The sequence below is a fragment of the Pezoporus occidentalis genome, unplaced genomic scaffold (genome assembly GCF_034315485.1).
Source record: "Pezoporus occidentalis ecotype Australia unplaced genomic scaffold, CSIRO_AGI_Poc_V1 ctg46, whole genome shotgun sequence".
NCBI classification, from domain to species: Eukaryota; Metazoa; Chordata; class Aves; order Psittaciformes; family Psittacidae; genus Pezoporus; species Pezoporus occidentalis.
This window is the reverse complement of record NW_026915791.1, coordinates 8804857-8821376: the sequence shown is the minus strand read 5'-3', so window position 1 is coordinate 8821376 and position 16520 is coordinate 8804857. Positions and strand designations below refer to the sequence as shown.

At 46.7% G+C, this 16520-nt stretch overlaps 1 protein-coding gene across 1 annotated transcript in view; it reads left to right on the top strand.

Annotated features, from left to right (window-relative positions):
• The first annotated feature begins 10571 nt into the window (after window positions 1–10571).
• ACCS (1-aminocyclopropane-1-carboxylate synthase homolog (inactive)) overlaps window positions 10572–16520 on the top strand; it is a 29592-nt gene continuing 23643 nt past the window's right edge. The window contains exon 1 of the mRNA XM_062635926.1: window positions 10572–10709. The gene's annotated coding sequence lies outside the window, so the exon portion shown is untranslated. The remainder of the gene's footprint in view (window positions 10710–16520) is intronic.

Below are 16520 nucleotides of genomic sequence, written 5' to 3'. Positions count from 1 at the left end.
TAACCCATCACCCTTTGTCCTATCACTACAGTCGCTGATGGAGTCCCTCTCCAGCATCCTTGTAGACCCCCATCTTTCACCCTCCCTCCTAGTGCACTCACAAAGATCACATCCAAGCAAAGCTGTATGAGGAGTCACCAGGCAGAATGAGTCACTGGTGCAATTTTCCATAGTTCAATTTGAACTTTTAGGGCCTGATTTCGTTATTGTTGCTTACATTGAGTGGTTTCTTCCTGCGTGCTGAAATCAGCAGGATTACTTGTGTCACTCAGGGGGGAAGGCTTTTAAAATGACACGGGTGGTTTTAGGTCAGGATTCGATTAGAGGAGTGAAGCACAGGAAGTGCTGGACAGGTAAACAGAGCTGGTGATGAAAGCTGCCTTCACGAAGCCTTCCCTCTTTCATGTGTGCTTTTGTGTTACTTGAGTGGTTTAGTAACTTCCTTGAGCTCTAGGCTGGGATGGAGAGATGGGATCCAGCAGGCAACTAAGAAACGCTATGTGTCTCATGGAAACACATAGCGCTTTGGAGAGCAGGGATTGGGATGCAGAGCTGGTCTGTAAGTTCTCTACCAACAAATCCTTACTCAAGACAGGGAATAACTTCCCCAGACCATAAGAGCTCCAGGAAAAAAGCATTTAGGGCTTCAAATTACCAAGGACTTGACACCCTTCCCTCGTGCACCACAAGACGGATGTCTGCTGTTTCCCAGAATCACGGATCATCCCTTTCTCCTCCCGTCCCTTCTTCTGTTAAAACAAACTCAGTCCCCCCAGAGGATTTCTTAGTATCTCAGCTGGTCTAACTTCAGAAATGCTCTTGCACTGAAGCTTTCAGACCTACTGCATGACGTGATTTTTCTTTAGTCATGCCTTTCTTCTTTTCCCTTTCTATTTAAGTCCTTTTTGAACGCATAACCCCCTCTTCTGCTTATTTTTGCCGTATTTGCAGACTCCCAAGCGTGTCTGTTTTGTGTCTCAGCCAAATGGCAGAGGCAGCTCAGTTCTGACAGTCCAGCTCCATCCCCTCTCTCCTGTTTGTTTCTCCTCTCTGAATTCCCACTTTGATGATGTCTTACTGGTAACGTGTTACCCGTAACTGAGCAAGAGTACCCCAGAGAACATCGCCCACAGTTCTTAACCAGGATTGTCACTCCTCTCCTTCAGGACATTATGTATTTTCCTAGTTTCTGTCTTTCAGAGCAGCATCCCTCCCCCACTACCCCAGATCTGACTTTGCCAGGATAAGCTGAGGAAGGCTTTGACCCTGCCAGATCTAGGGCAAGAGAGCCCTGGGGGACAGCAAATCGGGTCCTGGACCCCCATTGCACTTGCACCAGAGTACTGCAAGTCAGGATGGTTACTGTGCTCCCCAGTGAGCTCTGTCCTACTTCCTTCCCTTCCTTTAGCCCTTTTTCTCTGCTCCTTTTCTCATGGCAGAAGCAGTTCAGCCCCTTTTCCTTGAGTCAGTAGCTTTCTTTATATAAACTCAGTTCAGTCTTCCCACGCTGCAGAGGTTTGTTTTCCATGCTGGCTGGGATATGGCTCCGCATGGAGACCTTCCTTTTCCTGTAACCCCTGAGAGTGGGGGTGAAATTGATAGCTTATAATCAAATATTTGGAGAGAGCGTATAATAATAACTAACAAATGGTTACCAGAGGCCTCAATGTTCTGATTTTCAAAGCAATTAGATAATAGAGTAGGTTGAGAATGTGCCCGTCCCACTTGCCCATTTTCCACTTTCCTTATGTCTTAGTTCTGTAGCTTTTAATCCTCATAATAGCTTATCCTCTGGGAGCAAGGATGAATCCCTCGAAACTAGTGTACTTAGAAGGCCTGGTGTAGCTTTTGCCTTTGGCTTTTCCCTTTAGCTTTACCTAACTGCAGAATCATAGAACAGTACAGGTTGGAAGGGACATTCCAAGGTCATCTAATCCAACCCCCTGCAATGAGCTGGGACATCTTCAACTCGAATCTATGTGAATATTCTTCCTGTAACCCATAGGACCTCCCAGGTTGTTATGTGCAATAGAAATTGTTGAGTTTAAAGGCTGTGTTTCAGATGGAATTGATCCTGGTTATTAAGCTGAGGCACACGGGTGGTAAATAAGAATTACCCTTGCACATCATCCCAGCTACTTACAAGCACTGATTGGTAGTGAGGCAGTAGCAACACGCAGGTGAATTCCAGAGCAGAGGAGAAGGGAAGGAAAGCAGGAGCTGAACAAAGGACACGCTGGGTCATGAAGAATAGGCTTGGAAAAGGGGAAACTTTTCCCACCCTGTTTAGCACAAGGTGAATGAGGGATGACAAAGAGGGGTGAGCACAGTTGAGCTCCTCTTCCCAGGTCTACGGGTGATGCCTGGGTCATTGGCAGGTCTCCTGGGACAGCAGCTGTCACTGCTTCCTCTTTGGCTCTCTGTGGATTCACAGCTGGAAGAGTCCCATGGACCACTCAGTCTCCATCTGCTCCCTGTTTATATTGTGATGTGCTCTGCTGGGCCATGCATGCGATGGACCCACCAGAGTCTCTGCAGAGCAAACGTCTCTTGTGACTCGGTGTCACGTTATATGGGATGGAGATAAAGCTGCTGCCTCCTGTCAGGACCTCCGTTGGCTCAGACCTCCCCTGAAAACACAACAGGCTCAGGTCAGGGGTTTGTTATTGCTGTATCCTTGAGAAACACCTACTCAGTGTCTGGTGTCTGTGGGGGCCTGACACAGAGACTGTGCATGGAGCATCACCTTCTACAACATTTACAGGCAATAGAAAGCTAAAAGCCTTAGAGGAAAGGTTTGCTCTCACAGAGCGAGTGCCCCAGGGCCAAGAAAGCCCTGGAGATGGGGCTGAGCTTGCCAAGTTCAAATGTTCATCCCAGGCTTTGTTATTGCCCTGACGTGGTTGCATGTGGATGGGGACTTCGGGCAGGTCCTTCTTGCTTGTTCTTATCCAGGTTTTCAGGTGCCTGTCCGAGCTGTGACCTGTAATTTCAGGTCAGAGCCTGCCTCCATGACCCAGCCCACCCATGGAAAGAGAAGTGAAATTCCAGCATCAACGTCTGCCTGATCTGCCTGGGTATTTATTGAGTTCTCCCACACAAAATCCTCTGAGGAAAATCCTGGCTCCGGATCTCTCCGCCCTGCACATATTTCTTTTCCCTCTCAAAACAGACTTGATCGATGCTTAACCCGGCTTGACAAAGCTCTGAGAACTGGCCTTTGCTCCAGTTTGTAATGAGACCCCAAACCAGCAGCTCCTCGCTTAGTTCCAAGCTGGGTTTTGCTCAGCTGCTGGGTTCAAAGCAGCCCAAGCCAGTTGGGTTTAATCGCTGCAGACGCCATACTCTGTGCAACGGGATGCTAAGTGGAAAACAGGCTTTCGCCGCTCATCCTCCCAGCAGACAAACAGGAGATGGGTCCAGCGTCTCCAAAGGGCAGATGGTTTGGATGGAATTTGCAGGGGGAATACTGGTGGAGCCGGGTTTGCACAGAGGCCAGGCGCATTCCTGGTGCGATGCTGTTGACGTCAGTGCCCCATGCAGCATCAGATCCTCATCTGTGTTTTCTCCCGAGCTCACAGAGCCTGGCAGCTGGTTTGTGCTTTTGTTTCTGCAGCTGTTTTGCTGGTTTGGCTGCTTCCCTAATTCCCCCAGTCCCTGGAAAACCCACCCGTGAGCCTGTCCCTGGAGCTCTGTGATTGCTCTGTTAGACACACGCTTCCCAGATTGGCTCCCTCTCCCCAGCCCAACGCATCCGACCCATTATCCCTTTTGTTGGCACTGGTTTGTCCTGAATACAGAAATCTGGGCGTTGCAGTTTGTTCTATTCTTGAAAGTTCCAAAGTCTTTGAATAATGATGAGCAGAAACAGCCTTTTATGAACTCATATTCAGCAGTGAATGGTGGCAGCCCCGCTGCCATGTGAAGCTGTCTCCCAAAAACATGAGGCTGCAGCAGCAGCAATCTGAATGCTTCACATTAGTTGAGTGGGAGGCTGTCCCGTTGCCCAGTGCTGCAGCAGGTACTGCTCATACTGGTACTGAGAAATACTGGTGAATTCCTGGGAGATTTCCTGGTGGGAAGGATGAAGGAAAACCACTGGGATGTCGAAAGGAAAAATGGATTTCCCTTAGTGGAAGTGGTTTAGGAAGTGAAAGGGTCAGTCTAGCACAGGAATTGCCACACTGGCTTAGACCAAGGGCTCATCATTGTGCCCAGCCTTTGTTGCTCCAGAGGACAGCATAAAACACTATTAAAATGGCCATTGGTTAGCACCATGTTAATAATCATGTTTAAACTGTTGCTGTTTGCATAGATCTCGGCTGGATTTTTCCCATTCCCATGGGCGTTTTGTCCCAAGCAAGTTCTCAAGATGAGGGCTGTGGAGCCAGCTGTGGTCTGCACATCGTCACTCAGCTCTATCTGTTTCACTGGTGGGTGGCAAGATCTGTTTCACACTTGGAGCTTCTTTAACTGGGTGCTCCCTGGGTCTTACATTGTAAAGTGAGGTCATTAGATGTCCCTGAATGATCTCTTCTGCACTTATGCTTGTGTCTGCCCTCTCATATCCCTGCTCACCTGCTTCGTTTCGTAAGCAAACCGTTTCTTTGGATCCCTCTCGATGTTTTTATACAGATAATTTTACAGTCTTCATAATTTTGTGTTTTATTTTGGCTGTTTCTCTTGAAAAAAAAAATGAAACAAAGTTATGGGCTGCTATCATTCCTGTCATTCCGTCGTATTTTCAGCATTATCCTTGTGATCCAGTACGTCTTCAGATTGGTTTTGACCACTTCTGAAACTCAAGCAATATATTCACTGCATCATTTGTAAATGGTTTAATTCTGGTTTCAAAGCACCAGCAAAGGCAATTTGCCTGGTCTCCCACTGCTGGGTTCTCTCTGCAAGTTAGTACCTCCTGAGACTCACAGAGTTGCCCTTTCTTGATGTCAAGAATAAATGATGCGACCCTTAGTTCAGATACTTGTATGCTGAAAATCACTGCTTATGCCAGATTTCCACCTGCTTTTAGATGAAACTGATATTTTGAATTTATCTGGGTGAGCATCTGTATCCCAATATCACCTAATTATGGGGAAACAGGAAAAATCACTACAGCACCAGTTTATGCATCTCTGAGAGCAACTCATAGACATTCCAGTTTTCTAGAACAAATACAGCACAGTGATGTTCTGGTTTCATGGAAAGTAAGCTACAGCCATAATTCCTTGACAGAACTGTAACACATCGACTCAAAGTCCAGGAAAACACTGTTATCTTAGGATACCTCTGTAATGAAAGCAGATCCATTTGCTTCTGTTGTCTCCTTGGCTCTGTCTTGAGGCCATAGCAATCAGGTTCTCACCCAGTGCTGTTTAGTGGCAGACCTTAACCATGTTCTTTGGTGGCAGAAGCCACCATCACAGCTGCCATCTCATTGACCACATCAGAAAGGAAAGTGAAGTTTGAAAGAGAGATGGAGTTATTTGCCTTCTGATCTGCAGATGAAAGGTTGCATCCTTTCCCACTTGCCTTAAACATGCGGGTTTAAAAGAGTTCATGTTGTTATTAAAGGAAATCTGTTGGCTCTGGGGCTGCTCTTGGTGGGTCTCTGTTAGGTTTCTTCTCCAATACTGTGTAAGATTTAAAGTGAGTTTTGCTCAGAATACTTGCTGGGGTTAATATAGAGAGGACCTATGCATCCAGATTCAGCCAGGGGTGGGGAAAAAGACCAGTGAGACATAATCATGCAGAAATGAAGGGAATTTCTATGACTAGAGGATTTCCCATAAAAGGCTGCACACTGTTACCTGCTTATTTCCATTTGTCTCCCTGGCAGGTCTTTCACATTCTTTTCTGTGTATCTTTTTCCCCTCTTCCTCTGCCCCCTTCCTCCCATCTCCAACATCTGTGTTTGAGCTAAAGCTGGACACAGCGGAAGAGAGATTTGGGTTCCCCTCTCCTCTTCCCCTCTGATCTCTCTTATTTATGTCTGTAAATGCTTTATTTGATGTACAGTTGCCAGAGAAATGCTGGGCCCAGCTCCAGGCAGTCTCATTTCTCTCTTCCATCTTGAGACATTCCAGACCGGACCAGCATGAACTTGAACAGCTAAATATTTAGGAGAAAGCAGTGAAGCTGTGTCACCAAAAAGCTCTGAATATGAGATTATTTAGTATATAAAGAAAAAGATGTATCACACCTTTTGTATTAGAAAGATTGGGAAATTCAGCCTATACTGGAGCTCCCAATCATTGTGATCAACACAGCATCTCTTTTGAGTCTCATATCAGAGGTAAGGTACCACCATACTCAACTCACTTCTAACCCCTCACCACTGAAAGATCACAGTGTGGTGGTGACTTCTCACTCCAAACCCCTCCAAGCACAGACCAACTTCTTCCACTGAAGATCAGTGTTTTGTGTTTCTTCATCTCTTTCCTCTTTCAGTACTTTCTATTAACATGTAGAGACATTATGGCCAAGCAGGCTTCACGTGAAGCACAGGCACTGTACTGCTCATCTTCGTTGAGACAAACATCGTCTGTTGCTATGGGTTCTGAATCTGGCACCAGAGGCTTTGCCTGCAAAGGTTTCAGGACACAAAGCCTGGAAAAAGTAGAGCCTCGGAGTACCTTCTGGACATTAGCACTTGTATGAATCAAACTCCAAGCCTTCAGTTTGGCCATGTCCATACAAGCAGCTCTTTCTCCTCTATTGCCACATGCCGTGGGTGCGATGGCAGTGGAGGAAATTGAAAGCAAAGGATTTTGGAGAAAGAGTTCCAATTTATCCTCAGTGATGCTGGAGTAACTTCACATGGAGGTTTCTTCATGACCAGATGAGTGAGACAAGACAAAGACCAGCTGCCTGCATGCGCTTGCCCTGCCTGGTAGTGGCTAGAGCATGTTGCATCTTCCAGTTCACTCCTCCCATAGTAAAGGTTTTTAACACTTCTCTGATGAAGAAAACACAACACTGTATTTAATCAGTTGGCACAAGGCCATGAAGTGGTTTGGGAGACAAACAGTGCAAACCTGCTTCCAGCTTCTGCCCAAGACACGCTCAGCAACGTCGAGCGCTCCCATTATGTTATTAAAACAGGGGTATTAGTTATACAGACATACAAAATCTCTGCATCAGCCCAGCATTTCACTTGTTAGCTCATTAGTCTTATGGTAAAGCTTGGTTATGCTTGAATAATATTCCCAATGGATGAGAAGGAGGGAAAGGGAAAGCTAAGCCAGCAGCTTGACTGAATGCAAATGCGAAGTGAACCAGCTCTGCACTGCCATAGTCTGGATCTTTCGTTCAACTTTGTGATTGGTTTTGCTTTTCTTAATGCCTCAGCTCCATGGATATCAGTGTTTATTTATTCACATTTAAATAATGCATTCCTAGCTCCTCTGTTCGCAGTATGAAGCTCAAAGAGGAGTGAGTCTAAACTCACTAACATCCTGACAAACACCAAATGTCATACTGCTTCTCCGAAGCTGGACCTTTAAGGTGAGTCCTGGAAAAGGAGAAGTCAGGATGACTGGTTTTGAATGTTTGCTTACTCAGTATCTTGATAATAAAATCTCTGGTAGAAAAGAGATGCTGGTTTTAACTTCTGGTTTTATTAACCAGAATGAGCGATACGCAAACCTCAGGAATTACATGTATTTGTGTATATTAATATACACATTTTTCCAGTAGCTGATGGAGAAAAATCTATGAAAGCTGCACATAAAACTTCTTACTCCCTTCTTGCAAATTGCTCTGTAAATACCTGCTATTGGTTTTGGACCAGAGGACAGACCTTGGCCACTTAATCAGTGGATCAGCTGTGCTTTTTCCCCAGCATCACCTGGGAGCATCTGGCACGCTCTTCACGTGGGACAGGCACGTGGCTCGTACCTGTGTTTGGAAGGGAGGCAGCAATGATCTCTCACTCTTCCACCAATGGCTTGGAGCATGAGAGAGTACCGGGTGATGCAACACAGCTAAGAGGTGACTCCTGCTTTGAAGCTCTTCCATGCCAGTGCCTTCTGCTCCTGGAGACATGTAAGTAATAGATGATGCTGCTTTCTGGGTACCGAGCAACCACTGCTGTCTAGCAAAGCCCCTGCTTCAAAGGTTAGTAATGCAGATGAGATCTGGAGTGGTTTAGAACCAGCTACTGCTAGTAAAGCAGACTAATATTAGCTTAAATAGGCTCTGGTGCTTTCTGGAAGAGGTATCCTTCTCTCTGCAAGGAGGTTCAAGATATGCTGATGAGGAGAACTGGTATGGAAATCTGTGCTGTCTCTCTGAACATAACTATACTCTGAATTTAGTGATGTTTAAGGAGTTTCATAGAGATAGAGTGAATGAAATCCCATCCATCAGACTGAAGCAGCCTGGGCACAGGCAGAACACACTTCCATGTATGCTGCCACTGCTTGCCAAAATACTGCTTGCTTCCAATTGGAAAGAGGCCGGTTTCCTTGTGGGACAAACAGTCTGTTTCAGTCATGACCTTTGGGGCAGCAGCACACTTAATGGTTTTTCTGTGAGGTATTCATAGTTTCTAAATAACTGGCTGGAAATGTAATTAATTTCCTTTGTAAAAATTACTGTAATTTGGGTTATTTCTGAACCAAAACAGTTTGAGTCCAACTGAAAAACAGGAAAGTAGGGGGATGAAACATAGTGATAATGCACATATTTCAAAGGGCAGGTTTAGGTGTGTCTTCCTTGGTAATTACCCTATTCCGTTGCAGTGGATCCAGAACTGCAGAGAAGGGCTGAAGGGGCATGAACTAAGTCTGGTCAGTAAGATAACTTCTTAAGGGTAGACTCATATTTGGGTTCAGTTAAAGCGAAGTCTCTTATGGGTGGGGAAGATGCAGCCAGATGATAGACCGAAAGGATGAGAAATTGGGAATGTGATGTGAAGGCTCTTGCATGCAAGACTTTTATAGTGCTGCAAGTGAGATCATGCTTCCCTTCTCCCACCTATCCTCGATATAGAATCACAGAAGAGTTTGGGTTGGAAAGGACCTTAAGATCATCCAGTTCCAACCCCCCTGCCATGGGCAGGGACACCTCACACTAAACCATGTCACCCAAGGCTCTGTCCAACCTGGCCTTGAGCACTGCCAGGGATGGAGCATTCACAACTTCCCTGGGCAACCCATTCCAGTGCCTCACCACCCTTACAGTGAAGAACTTCTTCCTTATACCCAACCTGAACTTCCCCTGTTTCAGTCTGAACCCATCACCCTTGTCTTGTAGCTACAGTCCCTGATGAAGCAGTTCCCTGTCTGAAGTCTTGCCAGCTGAACACTTAGAGATTGAGAGATTTCCTTCATCTCTTTCAATCACCCACCGGTTTCAAGCTGTGCAGTGATGACGGGGTGGCACAGGGAAAGCTTCCTTTGTCAGCTGAGCATGACAGGCCTCTTCTGGCTGTATTCAGGGCACGAGGACCCTGACTCAGTTCACTGGCACTACACTTACCTCCTATGTTAACAACTTACAAAACCCAAGCAGATTCTTTTGCTCCCACCATGTCTCATAGCTGGAAAATGATGTCAACACGTCTGCAGCAAGGACTGGTGCTGGGCCTCAACTGGCCAGGGGTTTATTAGCTTTGGAAAGAGAGGTCTCAAGTATTCCCTCAGGCTCTGCGATGGGAATTTGCTGTGGCAGTCTCAGGTTAGGAGGTGATCTCTGCAGAAGCCCTCTGGTCTTTGTAAGCCTGAAGGTAGGGGCTGGAAAACACAGCATGGAGACGGACTCTTCATCAGGGACTGTAGTGGTAGGACAAGTGGTGATGGGTTCAAACTGAAAGAGGGGAAGTTCAGGTTAGATGTAAGAAAGAAGCTCTTTACTGTGAGGGTGGTGAGGCACTGGAATGGGTTGCCTAAAGAAGTGGTGAATACTCCATCCCTGGCAGTGTTCAAGGCCAGGTTGGACAGAGCCTTGGGTGAAATGGTCTAGTGTGAGGTGTCCCTGCCCATGGCAGGGGGTTGGAACTGGATGATCTTAAGGTCCTTCCAACCCAAACCATTCTATGATTCTCCACGGCACTGACATCTGATTGCATCGACATCTGGGCCACTGAACAGCTGAACAGGCTGTCCCTTGAAGAGCTACAATTATTTCCTTACATGCGTTAAGAACGTTTTGTGGCGCTCCCTAGCATGAATCACTGTTTAACAACAGCTCAGTAAACATCACCCAGTCAAAATGACGGCACACGGCACAGGTTTGAACCGAGACTGAGGTCTCAAAGAAAAGGCTTGCCAAAACCCTGCAAAACAAACCCTGCTCTTTTCCCTCATGCACCAAAACACCCGCCAGCCTCCAAGGAACCAGCCTCTGCAGAACCTCCTAGCAATAGCTGTGACTTCTGCATGTTTTCTTCCACCCCAGAAGATGACTGATAACCAGCACACACGCCGCCCTTTAAATACCGCAAGGCAGGCACATGATCCTAGCCAAGGGTGCAAGGACACGGCCTTTGACTGGGATAACCTTGGATTCTCACACATGCTTTTCTAGGAGCTCTTTGATGCAATCTGAGTTTGAGGAACACACCTGGCAAGGTAAACAAACACCAAAGGGAGCACTTCCTCAGCCTTTTGGCCAGAGTTATAACTGTGGCTGTGTCCAGGATCCTAAGGCAAAATCTGACTGACTGTCCACCACCCCGTTTCTGGTTCTGCTACCCAAGGCCGCAGGTAAGAGCAAGATAGGGGTATCTTACTCCAACTGTGTTTTGCTTCAGCTCTAAGGTATGGGGAAGCATTTCTGTTTGCTTTAGACAATGGTATCATTCATTTCTGGGGGATCCTAGCTCCGGGTAATGGTGCTGCTGTTGTCATGGGGTACTGGGCTTGGAGAAGAAAGCAAGCATCTCTTGGCTGACATGGTTTAGTGTGAGGTGTCCCTGCCCGTGGCAGGGGGGTGGAACTGGATGATTTTAAGGTCCTTCCCAACCCAAACCATTCTATGGTTCTATGATCTCTTGTTGGTACTTCTCCTCACATGTGCTTTTTGACCTGTGACAAGTCATTGAATTGCTCTGTGCCTCTCTTTCTTAGATCTAAGTGGAAGCAAGCTGTATGATGTGTTGTAAGGTTACAGTCATAAACCCGAGGGAGATATTTGCCTAATCTACAGTAGAAAACAACATTGGGATGACCAAGAGCTATATTTTTAACAGTCATTTCCTCCCCTCTGCCAACTCATTTGGAATTCGACCAGTACAGTGGGATGACTGTTAGTCAACTCAGCTTATTTGCCTGGTAGAACACACCAAATATTGGGATGGAGAAGCTGTATGTTGGACCAAATCAACTCCTGACCAGCAGATCCAATTAGCTTTATGGCAGCCTCCTGGATGGGTCTGCAGATCCACTCCAATGCAGGGAGAGAGCAAAAACAAGGGGGTATGGCACAGGTAAGGAGGTCAAACCTGGCATTGCATGGATGCGGTTGTTCTGCTTTGAGGGTTGGCTCAAGACCAGTGTTGAAGGGAATGGAACTCTGATAAATTGGAGCTGGTTGTGTGTAGCACACGGGGCAATCCAAGCATTGCTCAGGCATTGCTTAGATACACGTCTTCATGTTCACTTGCTGAAGGCCAGCACTGAGGGAGCTGGCTGAGACAGATGCAGAAGGGTTAGGAATATTTTCTGAGAGATCGTGGAAAATGGATGAGATCCCAAAATGTAAGGAAAGGGTGCACGTAATGATGGTCTTTGAAGAAAGAAGGAGGTGAAAAGAACTGGGTAGGAGTCCTCCCAGTGCCAATTCCTGGAAAACATGGAACAAATGAGCTATATGTAAGTATACAGAAGATAACAGGGTGATAAGTTGCAGGCGTGCAAGCCTGTCTAGAAGCAATCCTATCAGAGCAGTCTGCCTTCTGTTTTCTGATGGAGTAACCAACAAGGGGAGAAAAAGGAGTTGCCCTGTATTCCAACTGGGGTAAGGTTTTCCATGCTTCTTCACACCACACTCATAAGCCAGCTATGGATATACAGCCTAGGAGAAACTCGTGGAATATGGGTGCACAGCCCTCTGGAAAAGCCTGTTTACAGATCAACCCTGGGAGCTTTGCACCAGATGGGGAGGGAGCAATGAGGGGACTGCAGGATCTGCCCCAGGTCAGCCTCATCATTAATGGCTTTGTAGGTGCAGCAGAAGCAATGCTTATCAAGTGTGATGGCAGTGTTGTGCTGGTGGGCATGCAAGCACATGGGAGAACAGGGGCAGAATTCCAGGGGATCTTCAGGTGCTGGGGTACCAAATGGAAAAGTATTGCATACGGACAGGCACAAAATAGGAAGGAGCAATCCACTGCACTAATACAAGGTAGGCAACAGCTTGCAGGGCAGCAGGTAGGGAAGGTTTTAGCGGTTATAAAGCACCACAACAGGAATGTGTTTCAAATGCTTTGCTACTTGTTAAGAGACAAACATTATCCTAGGGCAAAAAAGACAAGAAGATAGTCTCTGAAACAGACTCCTTCCTCTGCTTAGCACTGCTTAGCACTTGGCTGGAGAGTAACACCTCATTGTGGATGCCAGATTGCCCCAAAGCTATAGATTTGATTAAGAGAGTTGAGAGAAGAAATACAAAACTAGTTGGAAGCCTAGAGAAGTTCTTCTCTGCATCTGAGTCTGCTGAGGATGCTGTGTGCTAACCTCAGCTTGCTTTGGAAGAAGAAAGACAGTCTTCTGTCAGTGGTAGGCAGGACAAGAAGTCTCCCTTATAGCTTGGGTTGTAGCAAGGGAGGTAAGTGTTAGCATTAGGAAACACTTCTCATGCCAAACGTAGTGAAGCACTGCTTAGGGAGGCTGGGAGCTTTTCATGGGAGATTTCAAAACCTTTGCATCTTCAAGGCATGGTGTCATGGTAGTGACACAGGTAGAGATGGAAACAACAGGAGGGAACAACAGGGAACCCAGAGACTGTAACTGTGAAAACCAGACAAACCTTTGCTCAAAGGAGTTTCTCTTCCAGCCTCAAGCTATTGGTAATCTTGCTGTGGAATGGACCAGGCATTCTGTGCCAGACAAGTGGCAGCCGTAGGAGAAATCACTGAAGAAGAAAAGAGATGCTTGGCAGCCCTTTTAGAAACAAAGGCAGCTGCAGCACCTGCACTCTTTCTGCCTTATTTTATTCTTCAATACTAACGATACGTTACACAACTGTCAGGTCAGGGGGATCCTCTTCCCTGGCCTCAGTTTAAGTGTCTGGGGGGAACTGGTTTTAAATGGATTTCAGGTTCTGGGTCCATGTGGGAAATTGGAATGGCATGGTTTAGTGTGAGGTGTCCCTGCCCATGGCAGGGGGGTTGGAACTGGATGATCTTAAGGTCCTTTCCAACCCTAAATATTCTATGATTCTGTAAGATGGGGAGAATGAGGGAAAGGGAATGGAAACGTCTCCAGCTCTCATCCAATGTTTGCAAAGGGAAACTTAAACTTAAAAAAAAACACAACAAAAGCCACCACCACCAAAAAAACCACCAAAACCTGATGATTTATTAGCATTTACTGAGAAAGGGTAAATGGCATTGACAATGCGTGAGGGGAACATTCCCTTTTGAGGGTTATAATTGCTTCAGGAAAGCAGAAGCTGAGCTGAATCATAGAATCATAGAATGGTTTGGGTTGGAAAGGACCTTAAGATCATCCAGTTCCAACCCCCTGCCATGGGCAGGGACACCTCACACTAAACCATGGCACCCAAGGCCTCTGTCCAACCTGGCCTTGAGCACTGCCAGGGATGGAGCATTCACAGCTTCCCTGGGCAACCCATTCCAGTGCCTCACCACCCTTACAGTAAAGAACTTCTTCCTTATATCTACCCTAAATCTCCCTGGAAGTTTCAGTTTGAACACTTCACACCTTGTCCTATCCCTATAGTCCCTAATGAAGAGTCCCTGCCCAGCATCCTCGTAGCTCCCTTCAGACACTGGAAGCTGCTCTGAGGTCTCCATGCAGCCTTCTCTTGCCCAGGCTGAACAGCCCCAACTTGCTCAGCCTCTCTTCTGATGCTGCCTTTGTAACCCCCTCCTCCGGGCAAGCAGTGATGTGAGTTTGGTAGCCCCAGATACAAGGCTCCCAGCAAATGTCAGCATCATTTGTTACTCTCAGGCCTGGCAGAGCATAAAATGAGGTCAGGATGAGGACAGTGACCAGAAGGCATCCCAGGGAGGCTGGAGCAGAATAGCTGTGGGGCTCTGGTACATTAGGGCTGAGTTGCACTGGCAGAGCCCTGCGAAAACCAAGGGTGCCTGGTAGCAATGGGTGCTGCTGGCAGCATTACAGCTCTGTGGGGAAGTCCTCTTTATGTATGTGGTTTCCCACCGTATATAAATACTTACCCTGCACTGATGGCCCTCCCTCTCAGTTGGAAAAGACTCAGTATAGATGAACAGGTCTTGCTGGTGACACATTTGAAGTATCCTGCTTGGCTTTCAGTGATGCTGCAGGAAATAGGATCCTGATTTCAACTCACAGTTATTTCAGATAGAAACAGTGTAAAATCCGTACTGTTATAAATGAAAACACAGAAGAATTCTCATCCATGGCTTTATCTAGGAATTTAATCCCAAATGCTTTCTGTATCAGACCAAACATGGAGGTGTCTGTGCCTATCTTTAGCATCAGATAGGGCAGCTAGCTCTTTCCCTTGCCTTTGGCTTTTCTCTTTTAAGGCAAATGTAACATCCTGAATACCCTTACTTTAAACTAGAGGGACAGAAAACGTTATGGCAACTGGAGGGCACAGCCCAGCCAACCACAGAGAGGGAAACGGGCTGATTCCTGGTTTAATATCCCTTTCAGGACCAAGGGTAATACAACCAAAGCGCACAACTTCCTGTGATAAAACCCACCGACCTTATCTTGTCAAGCTGAGATTTTACGATCTGCAGATGTGAGTCGGAGGCCACAAAAGGGGCTTGGGGGTTCTTGGCTCATCTTCTGTGCGTTCTGAAATGGCCCACGTTGTTTTCTGGCAGCGGAGAGGGAAGAAGCCGTTGCGGGTCTCTTTGTAAAGAACTCACAGTGCAGACCCGAGCCAGCAATGGCCACAACAGAAAGGAACTAAACAGAAATGCATGACCGGCTAATGCAAACAACGTGTCAAGAGGGACACAGATTGAAGTGCTCATTCTCCACTAAGAGCCACTCTCCATTCTCTCCAATGTGATTTTCCCCTGCAATCCTCTTCCACTATCAGTGCCCATCAAGAAGCTGCAAGCAGAGGTCGCTTCGTTGGCTTGCCAAGCTGTGTGTCCTTCATGGTGAAGCCTCTCAGGGTTTCTTTCTCTAGGGCAATGCAAACTCTCTGCGCTTAGAACCAGCCCTGCAAGGAAATTCAATGTACACGTGAATGTGCAAGTGATGAGTGCCTTTGCTTGCCTTAGTAGAGACGCTGCGCAGGTCCTGAAGCACTGCAAGAGCTTTGGACATTGAATGACAAGTGCCAGTGTTATAGGGAGAGTTAGATTTATTTACCCTAATAGACACATGGGGCTTGATTTACTGCCCATGGCATCAGCCACTGTTACTTAACCCTGAAGAAGAAAACCCAGACCCTGTCACTCTCGGGTTAACTGTGGTGTGCTCATCAGCTTAGCAGAAGCTCAATCTGAATTGGGCACCATTTCATCTGCAGCACAGACACTGAGTCACAACTTAACAGACATTGTACTACGGCAGCTGAACCTACTGGAATATAGATAGCTTTGAACAACAGAATTAATCTCTCTTCATTTTAGCCCTGTCCAGGCCTGCAATTGCAGAAGTAGGCTTGGTCATAGGAATATAGACCCATTTCCTTTCTTGAACCCCTCTAATGTATGAATTTAGACACTATTCACTTTCTGTTTATTAGTCACAGGGATAGCCAGCGCTTAAAACACCCCCAACCTAATCACTGCTTCCTGCTCCAGGGAATACCATTAACCAGTTGCATGGGATGAGTCTTTTGGCTCTTACCAAAGCAATTTGCACAGAAAGTTGGGAAAAACAGTTTTTCAGGTTTTGTGTGGATGTTGCATTGACTGTGAGGGTGGAAAACACAACACTTCCCATAGCTCCTTCTGCCCTCAATGGGACAGGTCCTGTGGATCTGCCCAGAGTTTCACAGAGAATGAAACATAGAATGGTCTAGGTTGGAAAGGACCTTAAGTTCATCCAGTCCAACCCCCCTGCCATGGGCAGGGACACCTCACACTAAACCATGGCACCCAAGGCTCTGTCCAACCTGGACTTGAACACTGCCAGGGATGGAGCATTCACAACTTCCTTGGGCAACCCATTCCAGTGCCTCACCACCCTTACAGTAAAGAACTAAATCTAAACTTCCCCCATTTAAGTTTTAACCCATTACCCCTTCTCCTATCACTACAGTCCCTAATGAAGAGTCCCTCCCCAGCATCCCTATAGCCCCCCTTCAGATACTGGAAGGCTGCTATGAGGTCTCCACGCAGCCTTCTCTTCTCCAGGCTGAACAGCCCCAACTTTCTC